This window comes from Anoplolepis gracilipes, chromosome 10 (assembly GCF_047496725.1).
Source record: "Anoplolepis gracilipes chromosome 10, ASM4749672v1, whole genome shotgun sequence".
Lineage (NCBI taxonomy): Eukaryota > Metazoa > Arthropoda > Insecta > Hymenoptera > Formicidae > Anoplolepis > Anoplolepis gracilipes.
Window position 1 is genome coordinate 10,609,732 of NC_132979.1, and position 15,851 is coordinate 10,625,582.

General features: G+C 29.0%; 1 long non-coding RNA gene across 1 annotated transcript; it reads right to left on the reverse strand.

Moving 5' to 3' along the window:
- Positions 1-716: 716 nt before the first annotated feature.
- On the reverse strand, positions 717-1,569 carry LOC140670562 (uncharacterized). The gene is made up of 3 exons (XR_012047586.1): positions 1,288-1,569; positions 918-1,185; positions 717-803 (listed from the first exon to the last, which is right to left on the reverse strand). It is a non-coding gene; the product is annotated as an uncharacterized lncRNA (long non-coding RNA).
- Positions 1,570-15,851: the final 14,282 nt, after the last annotated feature.

Genomic DNA, 15,851 nt, shown 5'->3' on the forward strand with positions numbered 1-15,851 from the left:
ATAGCAAGCTGAAAAAGATAAATATATTATATACAACATTGAATAATTTACATACATTATAACTATGCTAATACACAAATATTGGCGAGTTTTTTAATTCATTGATTGATCAATCGATGAATTAAAAAAACTCGTTACACGCACACACACACACACACGTAATCTCTCAGATATCAAAACGTTACTTTTATACAAAAATTTATGCTAACATATTTGGCAAAGTAGTTATCAACTATTTCTGTTCGAGTTGCTACATCGTTAATTTCGTCGTTATTAATTCTGTTGTTAATGTTGATATTACATTCTCCTAACATTTCATTCCATGGTAGGGGTACATGCAATTCTATCGAGATCTGGCACCACATCATTATTCCTTCTCGCAATATTATGAAGTACAGCTGTGGCGACAATGACAGACATTATTCTATGTAAATGGTATCGCATCCCAAGTGCTAATATTGGACATCTTCTTTTCCAGACATCAAACAAGCGCTCTATTATATTTCTTGTACGAATATGTGACTCGTTGTAAAGTCGCTCTGCAGCAGTTTGTGGATTTAGCAATGGAGTTATAAGATACTGTTTTGAAGGATAAGCAGAGTCTCCTAATAATAAACTATTGCCGTATGTTCCATCTTCAAAGTTTGGTCGCAAGTGACTATTGTTAAAAATAGTGCTGTCATGTACTGATTTTTGCCAACGAGCAACTACATTCGTTATCTCTAAATTACTATTGCATACTGTTTCACCATTTAAAGAAAAATAATTTTTTCTGTTGTGAAATAGTTCGGCATTTTCTCCACCTGCAATAATCAAAATATAAATGCAATATATTATTAATAAATCTATTTCAGATAAATAAAGTAATTAAATATATTATTGTGATAATACAATTTACCAAATGATTGAACACGTACATGTGTACACTCTATGCAGCCAATGACCCTTGGAAAACGAGCAATATTATAAAAACCTAATTGTTCGTTTCTTATTTCTTGTACAGTACTTGGAAACTGAATACAACGAGATCTCAGTCTAGCAATTGCTGCACTGACTCGATGAACTATATAATGCGCAGATGTTGTGCTTACACCAGAAAAATCACCCATTGTTATAAAAAATGAGCCGGTTGCATAAATGCGAAGTGTTAATAATAATTGTTCCATAGGAGATATGGCATTATTCCTAAAAAAATATTGTATTTACTCATCTTTTTCTTAATATTTAAAAATTTAATTATATAGTAATTTAATTATAATTTAATTATACAGTATAATTTTAACTTACCGGTTAGCAAATTCCAATTCTTCTTTTATTTCTTCTAATATTAACAATACAGAATGTTTATTTAATCGAAATTTTAAATTCTATATCATCTAATTCGTCAAAATAATTTATACGTTGTTTAAACATTCTTCTTCGATGTTGTTCTTGATAATCATCAAGATTTTAATCATCTGAGGATGAAAGCATAAGATTAAATAAATTGTCCATATCTGAAAAATATACGTTTAGAGGTTAGAGCTACTTTTTGTATCAGATAAGCTAGTTACATTTTTAACTGGACAGTAAATAATCTTTAAACGGCCAAAATTGGCCGCTTAAATTGATCTCAGTTTATATAAGTTTAAACTTGAATCGTTGGTTAAAATCAATATTTTGCTAAACTTTGGTTAATCGAATGTCACTAGGGATTAACGCTTTAAACTGCGTTGGTAGAAACGGGCATTAATCACATTTCTAACAGTTATAGATATTAATTGTGTCCGGCGTTAGGGAAACTCCCCCTATATCTTGCAATTTCTCAGTTAAGTTTCCTCAGAATATTGAAACAACTATTTCATACAACTCTTTTTGGTTAAAATATTATTAATTTTTATAAGTTTTCATTTTTGGTTAGCGCAATTTTTTATTCATTATTTTTATAAAGTAATAAAATTAAAATAACTAAGCAATGAAGAGCTGACGCAAATGTAAAGCGTAAAATAGTTTCAGACAATAATTCAATTAATTATTTATTCATGATCCCTACGTTTCAGACTCCTTTCAAGGTCAGTGACTTAAATTACAACCTTCTTATAAGATAGAATCAAAATAGATTCAAAATAACAATATACGAAATTGATAATAAAATTACAATACATACATTTTCAAGATGTTTAGTACATGATATCTCAGCCGATTATCACGAATGTCTAATGTAAGAAGCCTCCTAAACGGTACAAAACATGAGGAGGGGATGCACTGATAAAAATGAAGCAAATTTTTAGACTGTTAAAATTAAAATTTAAAATAAAGCAATAATATGAAACCGAGACAACTTACTCAGACCGAGAAGAACAGTAGAGACAAGATAAACCGCGGATATATGACTGATAGAATTTACCTAATAATTTAAATAACCATTGAATGTCAAAAAAAAAAGTAGAAAATATTAGATTCCGATATACAAGACACGTATCAAAACAACATATATATCAAATCTTTGATAGATTGTTAATAATTGTTAGGCAAAAGTTATTCAATTTTAACGTATCGTTTTGAAGATTTAACGCATTTTTTTGACGTTTGATGTGAATCATCTCGGATATTAATCTGTTTCCCAGGAACGGTTCCTCATCCAAAATTTCAACATCGTCAAAATTAAAAATATGATTTAATAATCTATGATTAGCAATAACCGAAATATGATTTTTCATATGTTCTTTTATTTTTGTTTTTAACAACCATCCTGTTTGTCCCACATAAGAAGTACCACAGTTTGTACAATTAATTTTATATACTATGTTGTGTAACCCTGTTTGCAAATTGGTTTTTCCCACTTTAATAAAACAGCGCACATTATTTATTTCGTAAGACAATCTAACGTCCAAATCTTTAGTGCAATATCGAAAATGTTCAAAAATATTCTGATATATAGGACATACATTAAAATACGAAATTTTTTTTAATTTTTATTAGCGTGAGTGTTGATTGACAAATTATCCAAGCTCTTATCTTTCTTTTATAAAAACAACTTTTTGAAACGCTCGTTAATAGTGTCAAAAATAAAAGAGAGAGGATATCCGTTATTTAAATGAATTCTCAATACTAATTCAAAATTTCTCTGATGAAATCTTGAGTGAGAAAACTATAAAAACTCTATCAATTAATTTTACTAATCACATTGCCACTTTTTTGGCACAAAGGGTGCCGCGACTCCAAATGCAGATATCTTCCGGAAAAAGTAGGTTTATGAAATCAGTAAAACTCTATTACTCCATTGTTTAAAATAATTGTGATGTCAAGAAAAGTCAGGTGGTTATCAACTCTCTCCTTCATAGTAAATTGTAATCTAGGATAGTAAGAATTGATAATATTTAAAATCATGTTGAGTGTCGAGGGAAGAGCCGCTAACGCAACATCGTCAACATATTTTACATAAAAAGGAAGATTAACAGGGAGAGTCGCAAGCTATTTTCTAAATTCTAGAATGTAATATCTGTGATAATCGGAGAGAGAGAGCGGAGAGCCCATGGGTGTTGATAGCAAAAGTTTGTTAGTAACAAACGTCATTGAATGTAAAATAAGTTGAATTCATAATAAAGCATACCGCAATTAGAAATGTATCTCAAGGCATTGCACACGTTTTTTCAATAAACTCCTATCTTTTTACGATGTTGTCTATCGTCATGTCTAATAATTATGGTTAGTAAATAGCAAGATAACATCTAAGGAGACTAGTTTAATGTTTTTATCAATACGTCGACCATCAAGTTTTTATATTAAATGAGCGCTATTGGAGACTTGTCTGTCGGGTCTCAGGACAGATTTGTAAATAATCTTATGCAAAAATTTCGCAAGGTCATATAAAGGCCTGTTTAGCGATGAGACAATGATTCGCAATGAGTAAACCTGTTTATGGATCTTAAGCAGCCCATAAGCCCTCGATCATACTCCATCTGTACAATTTAAAAACTTGTATATCGCGTTCGAAATATAATTACGAGTCTTCCATCGACTCAACAGCTCATGTAAATTACTGATCATCTCTCTAACTGGGTTTTTATTTATTATTTTATATGTCAGCTTTAATGAACATAATATTGGGATTTTCTTGTATAAATTTCTTAGTATTCTTAAAGGCATTTAAGAAAAATTTATCACATAGGGATCTGTGGATGATGGAATTATGAAACTTATTTATTAAAGGGAAGGATCTGTTCCTTGCCATATGAACTTCCGTAGGAAGTTTATCAATGTTAAACTTTACATTTTTTAATAAATCAATAATAGTTTTTCCTTTATCAATGATAGGTAAACAGAATCTTTTCCTTAGTTGTAAAAGGGATTGCACTTCCTGAGGTATAATTGATGACGATAAATTAATAAATTATTTTTCTTTTAATTTCTTTCGAAAACAAAAGAAACAGATGGAGTGAAGGACAAAGGCTCAACAGAAATACAAAAGGAAAAAGAAAAAGGTGAAGGATTTATATGGTTAAAGGAAAAATTCGCAGAATCCAACCAATGACTGACTAGCTCCTGAAAGCGACAGACTTTTGGATGAATTGTCCGATACATTACAAAAATATCGAACGGGCCGAATATTTTTTTGTGTTAATTTATTTTGTTTGTACAATAACCAAATTTCTTTTTTAACCTTGTACTTTCGTAGCTGTAGTATAATTGTTGTGATCTGCTCTGCTTGATAAAGAAGTTATTACAAATTGACACTGGTAAATCAAAATAACACGAACGAGATCAACAATCTCATGGCATATCGATCAAATATTTCTTTATTGCCTAGTTATTTTAATTTTATTACTTTGTAATATCAAGAGCCTTTAATTTAGACATTTTATTTTATTATTTTTATAGTTAAAATAACTTGTAAATAATTTGTAAATACATATATATGAGAAAGGTCACCATATTTAGCCACAAGCAATAGAACTGCTCAAATCATCTTGCCTTTTTGCATTTACAATAACGTTCGAGCTATACTATGGACAAGACACAGTTTTAAAACAGATTGTATCTTGAAAACTAAAACTAATTTTAAAGGGGAAGAGATAAAACTCCTATTTAAGGAAGGATGCTTTAATAACTTTCACCTTGACATATATTGTCAAAGTCACCCTGAATAACCTTCAAGAGGTTTTGACTCGCTCGTTATTTGTTAGAAAGTTATAAACACATAAAGTTTTATAAATAGGACATAATTTTTTCATATCATGTTTGATGAAGCGTACTTTTAATAGATCTATTTATTTAAATGTGATACATCGAATGCGTGGGTGGGGGAGGGGCTTTGCCCCTCCCCCTGCATCCTTACCACCCAAAAAAACTAACCGAACCTAAATTACAAAGCAAAATCTATATTATGCCTTAGACACAGGTTGGATTGGGTTAGTTTTTTGAGCGGGGGCGCAGGGGAAAGGGCAGAGCCCCTTTCCCGCATTCAATATATGGTTAAATAAATAGATCCATTACATAAATAGATTCACGAATGACTTTCTTCTCATACAAAAAATTCTATAAACAATCAAAATTGTGTGTCATATTAAGAAATTCGTGTAAACATATTAAAAATGCAGAAAATCGATAATCTTCCAACCGTCTGATATAGAAATGTATAGCACACTGACTCTTTAATTCATATGATATTTGACCGTAGAAATAAAAAAAAAATAGCAAACTTTACTATATATTAGATATATATTATATTTCTATATAGCAGATCATATATTTACTTCTCAAATGTACACTATGTTGAAAAACTATAATCTTTTGAAATAAAACTTTTCTTGTTAATAACTTTTTAACAAACAACGAGCGACGGCTAACATTCTTTTCCAACATGTATTTTCTGGTATGTACATGCCAGAAAAAGACGCTCAGGTAGTATTTGTTTATTTAAAATGTGACAATTTTCTGATATCTTTAAACATTACAATTGAATCTTTATTGGCTTATTTTTAACATTAAATATTGAATTCACTATTTTATCCCATCTTTTTCTAACAATAAGACAAACAAAATAAATAAAAGTCAAAAACATAATTCATTAAAATTTATTAGTTTTTTTTTGTAACAGCTAAAAGTCTTCCTAACATTTCGACTTTGGAAAAGTTTCTTTATATGGCGAAAATCAATAAACTGCCGAAAATTCACTGAAGCGAGGCATTATATACAAGAAAATTTATTTATGTCCGATTTAATTCTCGGCAAGGCTCTGGTTAACTTCAGAAGTTTGTGCGTGATATTTCTAAATTTCTCTTTGGTGGATATCAATGTTATTGAGAAATTATTACTGTCTGACTTCGTCGAGTTACAGGTAAATTTAAGATTCCATCTAACATGACAAAGTTAGAATAGTTAGAATAGTTGATAATAGTTGATAAAATAACTTATGCGATAAATGAGCAAAATAAAATACATTTATAAAATTATTCAGTTTTGTCTAGTTGTCTCTTCTTTTTCTCACATAAAAAAACTGTAAAAAAAACTTTTTTTGGACAGATTTTATCTCCATAAAAATCTTTTAAAAAATATATAAATTAATGGTATGAGAAAGTATTAAAATCAAGATTTAATTATTTTTGGACACAATCTTACTAATGGGAGTTTTAAAAAATTTAAGAAAAACATATAAATATTTAAAAGTTATTTTAATTTTGTTAGAGTGAAAACAGCAAATCGTGTCAAAGGTAAAATTTAAACATAAATGGAATGTCCAGCATCAGCATAGTTAGCGCACTTGTTTGTCATAACAAAATGAATTTACAAAAGCTATATCAAACTACATAAATTATAATTGAAGCAATTAGTTTTACTAACTCTTACTTTTTCATCATTTTTCTATTTCTCTTTTACATACACGATATTTATATGTAATATAAGAGATTAAAATAATGACAAATTGTTAACAATCTATTACTTTACTTCTGCGCATGTGCAAAATAAAATACTTTTATTACATGCTTCTTCAAGTTGTTTTGTACAAGCAAAATTTTGGGAATTAGCAGTTTTAGTAATATATAGAAGCTTATATTTTTAATTTAATATTATTTTTAATGTCTTTTGGATAAATCGTGCATATATTATTCTTTATCGATGTAGAGCAATATATTTCGGCGATCAATGATCAATGAAAGTCTATAATAGTTAACCACTGCTATCTAAAGATGTCATGTATACTTTCATGTTTACTTCGTACTCCGATAGAGGAACTAATCTATTTTTGGAAATAGACAAGCTCTAGGAGAAAGAATCACTAATGGGTCATGTGACCAGCCATTCCGTGATTGTCTGGTATAATATGTGCCGATTTGGATATTATAATGTTAATGCAGAACAGATGTAGGAAAAAGATAACATCTCAATTTGTATCGGAATATGTCAGATATATTCCAGAAATATCTTAAATGAAATGTTCAGATGTTTCATTAATGTTTCAAAAAATATTTCTGGAACCTCTGGTTGGCACAGCCTGAAATATTTATAGAATATTTTATTGGAATATGCTGGCAATACTTATTGTCTTGTTCCAGGAATCCCAGACAGCATATAGACGACTAAAAGATGACGGATTTTCGGCTTGGACATCTTTTAGTCTGAGCGTATAGTCGACAAAAAGATGAATAAAAGATGTCTCATGTCTCATTAAAAGTTATCTTATAGCGTTAATTCATAAGATATCTAAAAGACGTCTAATTTTAGACATCTTTTAGTTATTTTTTAAAATTATATTTTAGATATCCCAGGTAGCAACACACGACATTTTGACGTCAAAATATGGTCAGTTCAAAATTGAAATGCTTTGCAATTCCACTTAGAATTGATCATAACTAATAATATAATAAATTATATATATGTATTTAAGTTATATAAAAATTTCGATTTTGTGCTTCAAATAGACAATAAAACGGACTAACTTCCAATTTAGCGACCAGCAAGTAATCTATTTCATCATGTTCTGAATCTCTTGTTCAGATTATATCAGAAATTAAATTGACAAAAAGACATATACTTTAAATTTCATATTTAGTAGTACCTGTTATTTGTAGGCTTTATATACATTTTATGAAAACTTGAATACGAGTTAAATCTGAGCGCGCCACGTAGGAGCAAACAAAGGCACACATATATTACAAAATAAATATTTTTGTCTTGTCGAAAAAATGACTAAAAAGATGACCAAAAAAACATATTTTCGTCGACTAAAATTAATTATGACTTTTAGAAGACATCTTTTAAACATCTTTCAAAAGATGACTTATTTGTGTAAGCAGAAAGACATCTTTTTAGACATCTTTTAGCCTTGTCGAAAAGATGACTTAAAAAAAGGAATCTTTTCATCATCTTTTAGTTTTTTGCGCTGTCTGGGATGTTACAGGTGTTGTATTCTGTGAACATAAAAATTGATAAAAGATTCTATAAAAGTAAATATTTTAAGATATTGTTAATTTTATGTTATTACTGTTGTATTAGGACATATAAAATTATGAAATACTTATATCTGAAATCAGCAAAATATAAAATTATGAAGTAACTTATATTTTATACCTATTTCAGATATGAGTATGTCATATTTTTAAGTGTATAAATACCACTGTCATATTTATAGCATCTTTGTGGGATGTTTTGTGAATGTTCCATGCCAATTGGGATACATATTCTATACAGTGAACTCTATTCTACACGGAAATGCTTAGTCAAATGGAAAAAGAAAGCGCGAGTAAAAGAAAAGATAAGTACTTATCTGTATCTTTTTTCTACTGAACATAAAAGTTCGGAAGATAAGAAAGATAGAAAAAATCATTGATTAATCAAAAAACAATTAGACAAAGAGAAAAATAGTACTTATCCTCTGTCCTTTACCTTTACTATGACTCATTTTCTTAACACAGTACTAGCCATTCTAGTATAATATAGAGTTCACTGGTTCTGCATTGGCGTCGCAATGTGCAAGTTAACATATATTATGCTAATTAATAACGAAATAGTTAGTGATGACCGGTTTATAATTTTCTGTCTCAGAGGTTCTTTATCCGGCAATATACATTCTGTGTATACACATATTTTGTGTAACTTTATATATTTTGTATATTTAAACAGCTCACTAAATTGGAGTACGCCAAAAAAAAATTAGATGAGTTTCGAGAACTGACATCGAACGTAATCTATAATGCATGTATTGCCACACTGCTGCAAGCTGGATATACAGTGAATAATTCAAATATAGAAGAACCGACATACGAGAAACTCGGTAATTTCAGCTATAATGTATTTCAAGAAATCAGATTCAAGGTGAAGTTATAGTAGATAAAGACAAATGTGATAAAACTTTAATTTTTTCTAATTAATAATATTACATATTTTATTAATTATTTTCAATTAATAATTTGTGTGCGTGTGTATACGTGCGTGCGTGTATGTGTTAATCACGGGTGTTACATAAGTCCGGAGGAGGCCAACCAGAATAGAAAGGAGAGTTAGATTCTATTATTAAAACTTAGATCCTGGTTAGTGATTTACAATGATGTTACTTGAATAAAAAAGAATGCAAAATAAAGAAATGTGTAGGTGTGTTAAAAAATGGATTTAAATTGATTCAAAATATCTATCGAGTAAAGTGTGAGTGGGAATAGTTGAAAGCCTAGATCTCATAGAAAGAATTGAGTCACGATCGGAATCCGTGGGAATAGTGTAGGGGAAGACAGAAAAGGAGTCACTAAAAAGCTCAACGATGTGATAGTGTGAGTTATGGGATAAAATTACGGTGGAAAGAACAGTCTTAAAATTAGTAGTCGTTAGAAACTGAAATCTGGAATCATCCGATATTGAGATGATAGAAGGAAAGGGATGTACTAGAGAATACAAAGGGATGGGTGAATGTTTTTCTGGGCAATAATGTATAAGGGTGTAATAAGTTTTAAGCGTGGTAGAACAGCGTGGATATTCTAAAATACATATGTTGAGGAGAGGAAAGTGGAGTAAAAGTAAAATTTTCTGAATCAATAATAAAATTCTCTCATTGTCAAGAATTCTTTGACATGCTACATATAAATTAAGAAATTAGTCATTAATGTTTGCTATTTGCTAGTTTGACTGATTCATCTCTTTTCTGGGTAGATGAGATAATAGTTATCGGTTCATAGGAGAAATAAGTACTAAATATTTTATACTAAGTCAATGTTTCGATTTTATTCAAAATCTTCATCAGGACTGAAAATATATACAAAAGAATGATTTGATAAGTACAATAATATAAATTTTTAACAATCTATATTATACGTATTATACTTGTCTAATGATTTTTTTGTATATATTTTTAGTCCTGATAATTTTGAATAAAATCGAAACGTCGACTTAGTATAGAAGTAATCAATACTTATTTCTCCTATAAATTGATGATAACTTTAATAATTATTCGATTATTATTGTTATGTATTTTTAATTAATATGCAGAATATGTAGTTTGAAAATAAGGTACCTATTTTTGTATGATTTTGATAAGAAATTTTCAAAATGAATATCAGAAAATTCCTTAAACGGACTAGTGAAAATCAAATCTCGACTTCAGATGATAATCATGCTGATGATAATAGAACTCCTTTGCATTTACAAAGCCTTCCTGATGAGCATATCAAAGAGAAGTAAACATGTCAATGTGTTTTCAGACAATGATGATTTTGGTTGTATTTTGGACCAACACATTTCAAACTTAACAAATGAAAAAAGTTTATGGTTTTAAATTACAATTTTAAAGTTTCTCAAAATTATATCTTTCCTATATAGGCGGAAAGAGATTTATTGCAATCTTTTTAACATAAATGGCTTGAACAATTTTCATGGTGTATTCTCAGAAATATAGCGGAACATTTTGCAAATTTTGTACTATATATTCCACGTTTCATCTGCTCATAATAATAAATTTGGGTTTTTAATAACAAAATCTTTAATTAAGTGAAAAAAAGCTCTTGAGTATTTTCGAAGTCATGAAAAGATCTCTTATCATCAGACTTGTTTGCATCTTCTGCAGAAGAATTTATAAAAATTCATAAAAATGAAAAGTTGAACGTCGTTGCACAACATAACTTGGCAAAAAAGATTTATTAACATCTATTCTAAAAATCTTGATATTTTGTGGTCGGTAGAATCTCCCGTTATGAAAACACGAAGAAAAAACCAATCAGCAATTTTAGTAGTTAATAATACTAATATTAATGAAGGTAATTTTCAGGCACTTTTAAACTTCAGAATAGACGCTGGTAATATCGTATTAAAAAACCATTTTGAAACTGCATCAAAAAACGCAATTTATGTAAGTCTTACTATACAAAATGAAATAATTGAAATCATAGGTAAAGAAAGTTCAAATAAAGTTGTTCAAGAAATAAGCGAATCACCGTACTATTCTATTTTAGTAGAGAAAACAACTGATGTTGCTGGAATAGAATATATGTCATTATGTGTGAGATATTTAAAAGATGCGACAGTTGTCAAGAAATTTTTGAAATTTACTCCTGTTGATAACACATCTGGTGAAAATATAGCAAATACAATCATTTCAGTTATGAAAACTCTCGAATTAGATTTAACTAAATTACGAGGACAGGGATTCGACGGAGCTTTAAATATGATAGAGAAAGTTAACGGTGTAAAAACAAGATTTAAAGGTGTAAAGACAATTTTACAAAAAATTCCTTTAGCTCAATATACTCATTGTTCAAGTCATGCTCTAAATTTAGTAATTACGTCAAGTTATAAAACCCAGTAAATTTAGAATAGAATCGGTACAATAAAAACTGTAACAAATTTTATAAGAGACAATCATATAAGGCGAAATTATTTTAAATAAAACTTACCAGATAATATAAATTAATATTTGTATTATCTTAATAGATGATGAAATTTATGTGAAATAGGGTGGGTTGAGCGTCATAAAATAATAAATGACTTTGTAAAGTTATTTCCAACAATAATCCATATTCTGCAGTCTCTCATTGTCAGAGAGAACAATAGTTTTGCGGTTCATTTAAATTCGGTACTGAATTTGGTTATGTGCTTGAAATTAATGGAAGTTTTCAGTTCTTTTCTATGCTAATTAATATAAGTTTGCAATGTCCTGGATGTGACTTTCTGAAAGCATTTGAAGAAATAAAGAATTTAGAAAAATTAATATAAAATTTAGGTACAATGTCATCAACCATTTTGAGCGGATCTACAAACAAATTTAAAAAATCGCAGAAGAAAACGACATAGAACAATCGCTTCCAAGAATTTGTGGACGGCAGCAAAATAGATTTAATGTACAGACAGAAAACGCACAACAATATTATAAAATAACAGTATTTATACCTTTTATATTATTTACTAAATGAAATTTCAGAAAGAGTTGGTTCACTTAAAAAAAAAATCTCTTATGCAAATGTTTTTTTCCAAATACTATAAAAAAATATTTATTTAAAGATGTTGAAGGCAATCCGAAAATAAGAACGCAGGGAATATCAAAATGTAAAAAAAAACAAGAGGGAATGTATCGGTGGGGGCTAGCCAAATCGCTGACGGAAGCCGCTATCTTGAGTGTCCACTTTTTTAACGCTTATTAGTATCGTCTGTAGCTGTTGTCAGAGAGACACATGTGCGTATTATTTTGCACAATTATTAATTCTAAAAAAAATAGTGAAATAAAATTATGGTGCATTGTCAGGCCTGTGGCATAACAACAACAGCGCGAAATTATGAGATAACATTTCATCGGTTAGTAATTGTAATCAATATAATAACAAGAAAATTTAATGTTTTGAAGGTTATGTTTTATTTAGACTATTTAAAGAACAGAAAACAATGTGTTAAAATTTCAATATTATTAATATATATTATTTTATTTGTTGCATATTAAAATTATATATTTCAATTTAATCTTATTGAGCTGATTTTATTAAAAATATAAAGTATATTCCATATTTATATTTAAAACTTTGTTTTTCCAGTATCTCCGAAAAGTCATTCAATTTTGGCGCCCATAAGCAACCATTTTGAGTGTCCACTTTTATGCTGGTATATATAGGGTAGATGTCCATATTAGTGTGCCTTTAAGCCTATTTGTTCATTACATTAATTATTAAATATTGCAACTTTAATTTCTGTTTAAATTCAATATCGATTTTTCAGATATTTTTTTATCTTAAAGTATTTTTTTAAACGAAAAATCTTAATATTTTATAATGGTATAATAAAAATAAATAAAGATGTTTTTGTTCCGATTAATGTGCCTCTCCAACGGCGATGAGCATATTAATATGCCCCCCCATTAGTGTGCCTGTCCATATTTGTGTGCTCTCAATTAATGTGCCTGTCCGTATTTGTGTGTGCCCGATTAGTGTGCTTGTTCGTATTTGTGTGTGCCCGATTAGTGTACCTGTCCGCATTTGTGTGTGCCTGATTAATGTGCTTCTGGTTAATAGATCTTATAGCAATTTTAATTGTTTTCTTAAAACATTTTGTTATGTAGGTTGTAGGTATATAATTTTCGATTAAATAAAATCATGATAAATTAATTTTAATTAAATAGTTTATTACAAATATATTATTATTATTATATATATTATTTTGTATATAGGTATTTTTTATTTTATATTTATTTTTTTATTATATATTTTTTTTGCTTTTTCTTTTCCACTGTTTCTTTTTTAATTACAGCTTTTTCAGCTCTTATTCTTTTTTTCAGTTCTTTTTGCTCTTCAATTTTTCTTTTCTTTTCTTCTTGTTCACTATACCATTTCAAACCTTCCTCCTATGATAGTACGGATGGTATTTTTATCTTTGGTGCTCTCTTCTTTTTTGTAGAAGTATTTTCTTTTGGCCAGAATATAAATTCTTTAAATGGAGATAATATTTTTGAATCTAAGTTTTGTAAAACAGTATCTTGAACTGCTTTACTACTTTGATCCACATTAATGTTAGAATTTTGATTTTCATCTTGATTAAGAAGTGGTTCTTGCGATAACTGTAAAGGCTCAAGGTGTGAATCTTGTGATAACTTTAAAGGATTGAGATATAGATTTTTCGATATATCTAAAGGCTCAAGGAGTTGATTTTGTGATGTCTTTAGAGCTTCATGAAGGTTAACATTTCCATGATCATCAATCATAGAAAGTAAGATTAATATCAGAATTTACATCTTATTAAGAACAATAAATTACAAACGGCAATGGAGAGCAAAAACTATGTACTGATAAAACAAGTTAGGTGATAAGTAAGAAATCATATAATTACTCAAAGTAAGGTGTGTTATAATTAATAACGGAAATTTTAACTTTAACATACATATGTCGCAAAAACTCTAATAATAAATCCCTGATATCGTAATTATGTATCGCATTTTCGCATCATTACCTAACCAGATATATTAAAACGATAAATGTTTACAGAAAAATTAAAATACAATTAAATATATTACAAATGCGGACGTTTCGAGCTCATTTTTTAGTCTTCTTCAGCGCAATAATTAAAATATAAATGTACAGTTTTAGTACAACGAGAATTATTAATAATAAATTAAAAATGTAAGTGTAATAAAGCTATTAACTTGATTGTTAGGACCATCTCCAATGGATGTTTTTTAAAAATGTGGTAGACATCAAAGTCAACATTAAAAAAAAATCACTGACCTTATAATATTGTATGTGAATAGCAATGGTCGTTGAAATCTACAAATAAGTGATATTTTAACTAAAGTAACTTATGACTTAATAATAGTAACTGATAGGCGCTCACTCACTCATTAACAATATATAGTGATGGTTGGTATTAAAATTGTTGATTCGTGTTCTATGGAGTTCGCTCGGATAGTGACAAATAACAATAACAAGCTACGTATATATATAATGTGTTCCCACCACTAGATTTTAGGAAGAGCATTAACAACATCATGATAGACACTCGGTAAATTTTCCGTGTCAATTTGTAAATTTAGACCGTTCTTTTGTCTTTTGATGAACAGCATCTCAGAGATAGGCCTCTTAGTATAAAATGGAGTCTCATCAAGTATCTCCCCAGGCAAAATCATGATTTAACTCCCGCCTATGATTAGTAATTACCGAGTTTGTGTTCGTATTGTGATGTATATGTCTTTTATGTTCAGTGATTCTAGTTTTTAACTTGCGTGACGTTTGACCAACATATGAGGCGTCACAATGAAAACAGTTTATTTTATAAACGACGTTAGTTTTTGATTCAGTGGAAATGATGTCTTTGTGAGCTCTAATTAATTTATTTTGTTAAGACTATACTGTGCGATTTTCACCCTCGAATTTTTAGGTATGCTATTAAATTTTTCTGTTAATCCTTGTATGTAAGGAATCGTGAAATAAACCGGTTTCACTGCATTTGGTATGTTACTAGTGAGGGTTTTTTTATCAATAATAGATTTTAATCTTAGTCGGATGACATTAAAAATCAGTTTTAATAGGTAACTATTGTCTAACAGAATTCTGATGATCAATTCAAAATTTTTTTTGTGGTATCTAGGATTTGAGAGAAAAATTATTCTGTCTACTAGCCCTATGATTGTGCCTCGTTTTTGGTGGAGTGGGTGATGTGAGAAGTAGTTAAGGTATCTCCCTGAAAAGGTGGGTTTGTGATATCAGTCAAATATTAAATTATTATTTTCCGTCATGAATGTTAAGTCAAGAAAATTAATTTTATGATCCTTCTCTACTTTAATAGTGAACTGCAATCTAACATGTTGTGAATTAAAAATATTAAGCGTGTATTCAATAGAGTCTGAGGGAACAGCCATGATTATGTCATCCACGAATCTAAAATAAAACGGAGGATTAAAATGTAAAGTGTTCAAA